This window comes from Helianthus annuus, chromosome 14, assembly GCF_002127325.2.
Source record: "Helianthus annuus cultivar XRQ/B chromosome 14, HanXRQr2.0-SUNRISE, whole genome shotgun sequence".
Classification (NCBI taxonomy): Eukaryota; Viridiplantae; Streptophyta; class Magnoliopsida; order Asterales; family Asteraceae; genus Helianthus; species Helianthus annuus.
This window is the reverse complement of record NC_035446.2, coordinates 27,370,243-27,379,181: the sequence shown is the minus strand read 5'-3', so window position 1 is coordinate 27,379,181 and position 8,939 is coordinate 27,370,243.

The window sequence follows — 8,939 nt, the reverse complement described above, 5'->3', positions numbered from 1 at the left end:
ATAAGACCCAAACTTTGACGAGATTTTGAAAACTTTGAAGGTTCAAAACCCTATAATAAATCATCTACGAAGAGATGATTGGTTTTCAAATTGGATTTGTAATTGTGTTCTCGTTGTGGTTATCACCTAAAGTTAGGTGACGATATTGTTTAAAAATCTAAACGCAAATTTCTTGCGTTAGGGTCCTAGAAAAGTTATAGTCTAGGTCAAAGCATTACTAATAACCTAATTCCCTATAATCATTGGCTCTGATACCAACTCTTCTATCACACCCCGACCGCGTTAAAACAACGAAACCACGGCGGAAACGTCAGGGAGTGGAGTGGCAGAATTATTGTTTCACAACCATGGATTCAAAAGTTTCGTTTTATTAGGTATTAAACTTTAACATTGTCTTTGAAACTGAACAAGCAAGTTAAACATCGTCTATCATTTGTTATTTAGTCACTAAGGCCTCGTCCAGTCCTAAGTATGCATGCATCCTATTTGTAATCAACATCATTCGACACCACCAGAAACATATGTAAAAATAAAGTCAGCAAAGAAATGCTGGCGAGCACATAGGTTTTGTGTGAGTGTTAGATTCCCATACATATATATATATATATATATATATATATATATATATATATATATATATATATATATCGTTTAATAACCGACATAACCATAACCGAACCATAACAACTGATTAACCAAGTTTGTTGGTTCTTTGATGTCGTCATCATCATCATCATCATCATACTCAGTAAATCCCACCAATGGCAAAGCAAAGGCAGGGTCTGAGGAGAGTAAGATGTAGACAGCCTTACCTCTACCCCGTCGGAATAGAGAGGCTGCTTCCAGTGAGACCCCTGGATCGATGGTAGTTTTATATCAAGCCTTGGACATAAGGCACATAACACTCGGCAATTAAGACGAAGGCCAATTAGTGCATGTACTCCCTTGTCTTTAGGCTATCAACGCCACCACATGCTGCATGATTAACTGTCCCCCTCTTTTAACATTATTTTCACGAAATTAGTAAAATAACGTTAAAATTAGTGCACTTTCACTTTTGCCCCCCGATGGCCCACACATATATACATTATATGTGCATACCGCAAGCGGGGCGTAAAGATCTACACTCAATATAATCTCAATTTCTGCACACTGCCACATTTGAGATTTTGAACAATAGTTCCAATGTCTACATACTTCCCTCCATTCACATTCTGATAAAACTACACAGGATACCAATTTTTTTAAAAGTCATGTTCTGTGTAACGTAAACAAGCAAGAAAGCAACAACAATATGCAAACACCCAAGCTGGATTTTGACAAGTTTAGGAAATGAACCGAGTTATATATTTGTGCATCCAAGGGCTTGCGGGATACACCCAATCCACCATCACTCATGAATATCCACTCCATTACGAGTAGGGATGAGCTCGGTACCAAAAATCCCCAAAAACGGGTACCGGTATTGGTACCGAAAATGTAGGAACCGTTCGCGTAATTAAATAAAATAAAACAGTTTTATTAAATAATTACAATGCAGAAATAAGAAAGCTGGAAAATAAGTACAATTACGACTGAAATAAAGGAAATACAAGAATGAAGATGAAACAGAAATACAATAGGACTGAGGCACGTGTTCAACACGCTTCCCTTAAAACAAATTCCAAGTCTCCCAGGAGCACTCGTTTTCTTTCCCAGGGTACAATAGCTGAAGTAGTGTGTACTGCCGGAGTTGGCAGAGGAACCCGAAGTCTACCTTGAAAAGAGCAAAGAAATTATCAGAAATATGTAGAGAGAAGATTGCATAAGATGTGTTGTTGGTGGTGTATTTCTGCAGTGACTATGATGCTTTATTTATACAGCCTCTGATTGGAAATAGCCAAAACGAATTAAAGGAGAGAATTAAATTGCATTAAACATCTTCAATGCAATTTAATTCGTCATTTAATTCTCAGTCAAAACCGTTGACTCATCAATTTCAAATGCTGAATTGTAACTGCACTGTCTTTAAATGCTGGAAGCTTCTGCGTGCAAGACACACTGGTGCGCGCATGCCCTTTTGGCTCAAGTTCATGTGCGCGCGTAGGTCTACGCGCTCATGCATACGTGCGCCAGCTGATTGCACAACTCATGCGCGCATGCGCTCGTAGGTCTGCACCGACCTGCGCGCGCGTGCGCCAGCTGTAACGCCCAGCGTTTTGATACTTTTATTATCCTAGCAAGTCTTATCGTACTTCCTATCCCGTTACAGTTGTACGCTCGAGACAAACGATCATAATGATAATGAGGCTATTTTAATCATAAATATGTTAAACTTTGTACAAACTATTACTCTTTGTGATGCTTCTTATATGATTCTTGACACTTGTGATGCTTTTATATATGTGAATGATGTATTTATCCTAGATTCTTGACACTTGTTATGCTTTGATACTTGATGAACGAGAAACTAATTTGGACACGAATCCGAAACACGAAGTTACTCTTGTTATTTATGCTATTTGAACGCCCATAATGTAAATAACACTTTATGGAATGGCTACTCACAATAATACGCAACGCAACACTTAACCTCACTCGCAAGATGAACCAAAGTCGGAAAACTAACAAACGCGAATCGATTATCCTAATGGACATCCGATCGGATAACCATCCGCCCGGATGACCATCCGACCGGATGGCCATTCTACCGGACGCCAACCAATCGAGCCCATTCGACTGCCCTTCTCCACCGACTTAACCCTTCACCCTCACTCTATAAATACCGCCGTAGGCTCTTATTCACTGATGTTGACACTCCCATTCGCTCACACGCTCTCAGTCGCTTTCAGTCAAGATTCAAGGCCAAATTGTAAGCTTTTTACCTAAAATCTCCTCTAATCTTCATCTCTAATCATTCTACTCCATCTTCTTGATCGAAATCACACACACATCACAACATTTTCTCAAAAACACTGATTTTGGACCTCTCGAAGGAGGATTTCACTCCTTTTGCTTAGTAAACTGTTGTGAAGTGCCAATAAACTGAGATTGATCTAAAATCTAAAGGTTTTTCACGTTTTTATACAAAATCTAAAGGATTTTCATACATTTTCGGCTTGGATCTGGGGAATTTTCACGGTTTGCAACTTATTTCTGAGCTTCTCTTCTGTTTTACACAAATATTGATGGAATTGGGACTTAATCAGGCTCTCGACTTGTTCCTTAGTCAAGAGTCGGCTTGAAAACTGATTTCCACCTGAGAGATAGACCAATTAACGGGTCAAGTATGAAATTTCACCAAGAACAGCTCGTCTGTCCAAATGGGTGGTACCCATCTGACCGAATGAACTGGATTTGGTATGTTTCCGTTGTTTGACACGTCGTCACGCCGTCTTCGTTAACTCAAAACTTTTACTTAGAACATTCTTACGAAACTTCAAACACCGACCATCTGTCCGAATGGCCATCCGATCGGATGACCATCCGTCCAGATGATCTGCCTATGATAACAATTGTTTTTACTTTTGTAGGACACTTTGATCAAAACATCGAAAACCTTAACAGTTCACAAACACCCACACACTGTTCGAATGGCCATACGTTCGAAAGGTCATCCGCTCGGATGACCATCCGTTCGGATGGAACCCATCCGTTCTGATGGAACCCATTCATTCGAATGGTCATCCGCCCGGATGACCATCCGTCTGGATGATCATCCGTTCGGATGGAACCCATCCGCTCGGATAATTTGTTCAACACTTAACTCGTTTTTGCACCATTCGACACCCTGTTCCCGACCGGGTTAGCACTTAGAGGACTTATGCTCTGTTCCCGCACGCAGGCTGATCCAGCGCTCCCTTCGATCCAATCCGGTCGTGTTTAGGATCTAAACACCCACTGTGAGTATACTCGATCCCCTTTTGTTTTAAACACTTTGGGATGCAACATGTATTCTATATAAACGCACTACACTTGAAACTTGTTTGTAAACATGCTCTATCCACTATTATACATGAAAACATGATACTTGTGATACTTGTGAGTCTTATACGCTATGTGAACGTTGAATCTTATGTTTAGCCAACCTTGACAATTATAGCGCTATAGGAGTAACGCACCGCCCTTGAGTCTTGGGGTATTGTCGAGTCAAACATTTTAATCTCCCGTTACTCTTTTGGGACAGGCAAAATTAACGCGTTGGAAACTTAGGTTAACATATTGATTACGTTAGCTTAGCATGTTGAAACTTGTGATATGTTATTCATGTTGGATATGAGGAATTCACATTTCAAACTACATATGCTATGTATCAAACTTGTATACTCGCCAATATTTTTGTTGATGTTATTTTAATACATGTTGCAGGTTGATAAGTTTGGACGTTGAAGAATGAAGCTAGGGTGACTTTAGATACACACCTTAGAAAAACTATTTTGTTGAACTATGTTTAAATTTTGGGATGTTTCGATACAATTTTGAATATGTTTGGTTTGTATAACAATTTAATTAGCATTATGAAATTTTGGTTAATCTATATTGAAACAAGTAGCGTTATAATGCTTTGAGCGATTTGTTCGTCCCGCCCCAATGTTTCCACCAGTGAAGCTATACGAGCATGCTACATAGTCGCGCCGTATTGGCTTACTTTGGTGCGCCCGCGCGTGCCACTGAAGTGCCCCATGCGCCAGTGCGCGCCAACCTTCCACGTGTACCCGCGCGCCGCTGCCATGTCACCCTCCAAGGTCTACCTGCCACCTGGTCCTTGCAGCCCATGTGCTTCACCACGCGTGCGCAGTCAAAAATACAAAGGTGGCTCTCAAGCGGGCGAAGTGCAAAGTGCGCCATCAAAGCACCACATCGCCGCCATGCACGCGTGCGCGCGCGTGGTCGAGCGCGAGTTGGGGTGCTCCGCACCCTTCGCGAGTACACTTAGTGTGTGCTTCCATGAAACAATAAGGATGGAGAGTTCCCACTTAAATACCCATTTAAGTTTCATCTGTCCTCCTATGTGGGACAAGGTGTCACTTTTCCTTTTATTTCAGCATTAAATGTTTCAAACACCAAACTTTGAGCATCGATATCTCATTCATCTTAGCTCCGATTTGGACGTGGTTTAGTTCGTTGCGAAGCTCTTCCAACATAGTACACAAACCCATAAATATTATATTAAAACACCTCAGTTTGTTATATTTATTTCTAGTCCAAAATTAGGAAAAATGCATTTTCTATATTTATGAAAAATGCTATTTTCACAAAATTTCCAACAATTCCCGACATGAATGGAAATCGATCTTTCCTTACAAGTTTCAATGATACACTTCGACAGTTGAGTATTGCAAGATAGGTAGGTTGTTACCTTTGAACCTTCTTATACTTAGCTTACTAGCGGTTTGTAGACGCGATGTCCTTGAACATACCCCCATTTGTGTAAGCGACAATACACTTCACACAATACTCTCCCTAGTCTGGCCAACCCCTCATTGCTGTGTCCTATTATGGTCCTGGAACACTAGCCTGGTTCTGCGAGAGCTCTAGGATTGCGCACCCCACAAAGCCATTTGAAGCGACCCTACTTCTCTCTCACATAGGTGATTCCGATGAATCATTACAAGCATCATGGTTATTTGATTTCCTGAAATCGTTAACCTTAATATGCTTAGCCTCACTTCAATATCACTGATTGGAATGGACTAGGAAGTATATAACTCCCTTTCATTTGGTTTGGGGTACACCCCCACGGTGACTCCGCTTTGGTAATATGATTAAGTTATCCTATTGAACTTAGATTTTGGGATCTCCAGTCAACTAAGCTAGGTTTCCCTCATATTCCCATTTACCACGGGCTTTAGTCCCATTCCTTTTGACGACATTTCAACTAACTCTTTGCTTAAGCCTTTTGTAAACGGGTCCGCAATGTTATATTTTGATTTCACATAGTCAATTGTGATAACACCCGTTGAGAGTAGTTGTCGTACCCTGTTATGTCTATGTCGAATGTGCCTGGATCTGCCATTGTACATTGAGCTTTGAGCTCTACCAATCGCTGATTGGCTATCACAATGTATACATATGGTTGGCAAAGGCTTTGGCCATCTTGGAATATATTCCACGAATTGGCGTAGCCATTCTGCCTCCTCCCCTGACTTATCCAAGGCGATAAATTCAGATTCCATTGTGGATCTTGCTATGACCGTTTGCTTAGAAGATTTCCAAGCAATAGCAGCTCCTCCAAGTGTAAACACGTAACCACTTGTTAATTTTAATCTTTATTATCCGATATCCAGTTTGCATTAGTGTATCCTTCGATCACTGCTGGTTGTCGGGTATGATGCAGTCCATAATCTCCTTGTGTATCTTATGTATCTAAGCACCCTTGTTATACTTTTCCAATGTTCATGACTTGGATTGCTTGTATATCTACATAGCCTACTCACCGCGTACGCTAAGTCGGGTCTAGTACATGTCATTATATACATTAGACTGCCAATAATTCTTGAGTACTCTAACTGAGCAACTCCCTCTCTTCTATTTTTCGTTAGATGTTGGGAGGTATCAACTGGAGTTCGAGCAACACTCCTATATCCCGAATTGAATTTTTCAAGAATTTTATTCACATAGTGAGATTGACTTAACACAAGACCATCTTGGGATCTTATGATCTTTACTCCAAGAATCACATCCGCTAAACCCATGTCTTTCATGTCAAATCTCGCTTTCAACATGTTTCTAGTAGTTTTGATAATTTTATCATTACTCCCAATGATAAGCATATCGTCTACATAAAGGCATGAGATCACATAACCTCCATTTGTGTCTTTGAAATAAACACATTTGTCGCACTCATTTATTTTGAAACCATTGTCAATCATGACATGATCAAACTTTTGGTGCCATTGTTTTGGTGCTTGCTTCAAGCCATACAAAGACTTGACGAGGTTACATACTTTACCCTCTTGTCCTGGGGTGGAGAAACCTTCAAGTTGCTCTATGTAAATCTCTTCTTCTAAATCACCATTTAGAAATGCGGTTTTAACATCCATTTAGTGAACTTCCAAATTTCTTAAAGCCGCTATAGCAAGAACTATTCTTATAGAGGTTATGTGTGTCACAAGCGAGTAGGTATCAAAGTAATCTAGACCTTCTTTTTTTCTAAATCCTTTAGTCACCAACCTAGCCTTGTATTTATCAGTACTTCCATTAGTTTTCATCTTCCTTTTGAATATCCAACGATATCCAAGTGGTTTGCGACCAGGTGAAAGATATACTAACTCCCAAGTATGATTTTGCAATATAGAATCAATTTCGTTCTTTATTGCTTCTTTCCATTGAGGTCCTTCTGAAGAGGAAACCGCTTCGCGATATGTATTGGGCTCGCCCTCAACCATATAGCTAACGAAGTCTAGACCGAAGGATTTTTCAACCCTTGGCCTTTTGTTTCGCCTACGATCACCTTCCTCAACCTCAGGTCGTTCATGTGTCTTATCATGAATTACCTCATCTACTTGTGTAGATGAGCTTTCACCTACTTCAAAATGAAGTGTTGATGACGTTGCATGTGTTTTTCCTCTTAAAGGAAACACATTTTCAAAGTATGAAACAACGTTAGGATTTACCTCCATGATAGTGTTTTCGTGTACATCTGGATTCTTAGACTCATGTACAAGAAAGCGATGTGCACTACTCTGATCCGCATACCCAATGAAGACGCAATCAACAGTTTTGGGTCCTATCCTAAGAGCCTTAAGAGGTGGTACAATCACCTTTGCTAAGCACCCCCACACTTTCAAGTATTTGTATGAAGGCTTCCCTCTTTTCCATAACTCATATGGAGTTTCGTCCCTCTTTTTGAGTGGTATCTTGTTCAAAAGATAATTGGCCTAGAGAATGGCTTCCCCCCACATGTCCTGGCTCACCCCAGAACTGATCAACATGGCATTCATCATTTCTTACAATGTGCGGTTCTTTCGTTCCTCCACGCCATTTGATTATGGAGAATAAGAAGGTGTACACTCATGTACAATGCCATTTTTGTGTATAAATCAGCAAAAGATGCAACATATTTGCCTCCTCGATCGCTTCTCACAGCTTTTATCTTCTTTTGAAGTTGATTTTCAACTTCATTTTTATACAAGATAAATTTATTTATTGCTTCGTCTTTACTTTTAAGTAAATATACATAGAAATATTTAGTACAATCATCAATAAACGTGATAAAGTATTTATTTTCACCTCTTGTGGGTACTGCTTTTAAATCACAAATATCGGTGTGAATTAAATCAAGGGGTTCGGTTATTCGTTCAACCGATTTCGATGATGATCTTGTAAGTTTGGATTCTACGCATGTTTCACATTTAGAATGTGAATCAATATGGAATGTTGGTATACATTTTAAATTGATTAAACTGTGTATTGAATTAAAATTTACGTGACCTAATCTACCATGCCATTTATTTGAATCGGAAAACTCAAGCATATAATTAGAAGTAGTAGCAATTTTATTCATGTTCTCTTTGACAACCAATACATTCAATTTGAAAATTCCATTTTGGGCATAACCCTTACCAACATAGGTGCCTCGTTTAGTAAGCACAAATTGATCACTCTCAAATACTAAATGAAATCCAAACTTATTAAGCAACCATCCTGAGACTAGGCTCTTGCGCAAGTCTGGAACGTACAACACGTTGCTTATAGTGAGCTCCTTCCCCAAAGTCCACTTCAAAATCACCGTTCTTTCACCCTTGATATCCGTGGTGGCTGCATTTCCCATGTACAGCTTATCATCTCCCGCAAGCTCCCTGAAGGTGGTAAAGAGGCTCCTGTCTAGGCAAACATGATGGGTCGCGCCCGTATCAACCCACCATCCTTTTGGAGTGTTGGTCACCATATTGACCTCATCCATCATTGTGGTTTTGTCGGAAATCATTGCCACCAAAGTCATTTCGTCTTCATCCACC